The sequence below is a fragment of the Lissotriton vulgaris genome, chromosome 7, assembly GCF_964263255.1.
Source record: "Lissotriton vulgaris chromosome 7, aLisVul1.2, whole genome shotgun sequence".
Lineage (NCBI taxonomy): Eukaryota > Metazoa > Chordata > Amphibia > Caudata > Salamandridae > Lissotriton > Lissotriton vulgaris.
Window position 1 is genome coordinate 117,778,145 of NC_141695.1, and position 1,735 is coordinate 117,779,879.

At 54.9% G+C, this 1,735-nt stretch overlaps 1 pseudogene; it reads right to left on the bottom strand.

Moving 5' to 3' along the window:
- Positions 1-829: 829 nt before the first annotated feature.
- Positions 830-1,528, bottom strand: LOC147700961 (G1/S-specific cyclin-D1 pseudogene; annotated as a pseudogene).
- Positions 1,529-1,735: the final 207 nt, after the last annotated feature.

A 1,735-nucleotide genomic window follows, 5' to 3' on the forward strand; every position in this document is an offset into this window, starting at 1 on the left:
TTGACTCACAAAATACTGCTAAGGCAAGTATATCTGGTAAATACTAATTTACTATACTCAGGGCCACTGGAATTTTGTAATTGTGCGGTTGCGCACAATTATAGATTAGCGCATTTGACACATAATCCATCATCTGCGGCATAATCTGCTGATAAAAAAATTAGTTTTTAGCTCAGACGGTTCAAAAGGTACTAAAAGGCAGTGATATGTGTTGCCATTGCCAGGCAGTAGAAGACCTTTTAAAAAGGTTCGCTGGTTGCTTTTTAGGTCTCGGCGTCAACGCGCGGAAGCGCGTCTCCGCCGAGATCTTTTGTCAGCGACTATCATTCCCAGGAGACAGTCCTGGCCACGCGCATCCTTCCAGGCGATTTGTAACTGGAACGCGCGCTGTGGCCAGGCGCTGTCTCCTGGGAAGCGCAAGCACCACACACGCATGCGCAAACACACACACACAAGCGCCCATGCACGCACACACATAAAAACATACAGAGACACCACCCCTGACTCATACACACACGCGCACACACACACAAGTGCACCGAGGCCCCCCCTCCCCCTCCCCCGCCGTCACCGTTGCACACATACATACACACACACACACGAGCATACACACACACAAGTGCACCAATCGCGCTCCAGCCTTTTGGAACTTACCTTACCTCAGCTCGCGGCGCCCAACCTCCTGCTGGCGCGGCCCCGGGGCTTTACACCGCTCACAGGAGCCCCGGGCCGCGAGACGCAACGACTCCGCCTGCCTCCTCTTCCGGTCTGAACGTGGCCCCGCCCCCGTCACAGGCGACCGTGCCTGACTTCCGGGGCGGCCGCGATACTAAGAATGCGTGAGGCACTGGTAGGAGAGGAAGCTGTTGGTGTTGCCGAGGTGAAGACCTTGGACGGCTGCTGCCACGCTGCCTGCCGCGATCATGGAGGGAGGGTTGGAAATGAACTTGATGTCTGTCGCGCAGAGTGCCACAAAAGTCTGAGCGTGCTTGCGGATAATCTGCCTCGTGTCCTCGCCGAGGGGCATTTTGGAAAGGAAATGTTCAATGAAATCGTGAGGTTGTGACAGAGGCCAAGTCCCACTTGAGTTTGTTCAGCGTCAACAGCTCCATTTGCACTAATTCGTCGGGTCCGATGGAGTTATCAGTATAAATGCAAAGTTTTTCCGCCGTTAGAGGAATGGTTTCTTTCATTTTTGAGGCCACGAACATGCAGGTAGCCCCAGCAGCTGCAATCTGTTTTTCTTCAGCGGTTCCACCGACAAAAATCTGTCCAAGTAATTCATGGCTAATGGGAACACCTCCTCTTCACATTTCTGCTCTTCACAAACCTCCAGCATCCAGGTGGCCACGATCTTCCGCATGTAGGGTTGCACTTCACGCTGCACGCACTTAAAGTAGGAAGCGGACGGCGGGCAGTTCTCCTCCGCCTTCAGCATGGTGTGCAGCACCCTGTCGTTCAGGAGGTGCTGATCCAGGTAAGCCCTTCGGATGGTTCCCACCTCACAGCACAGCACCTGATGTTCCATGTCGCCCCCGGCGCGCGGTGCCTGCTCTTGAGAGGGGGTGCGGGGTGCCCGTGCTGTCCTGTGAGTGAGAGAGCTCCGGAGTGCAGAGTGGTGAGTGCAGAGTGGTGAGTGCAGAGTGGTGAGTGCAGAGTGGTGAGTGGTGCAGAGTGCAGAGTGGTGCAGAGTGGTGAGTGGTGCAGAGTGGTGAGTGGTGCAGAGTGGTGAGTG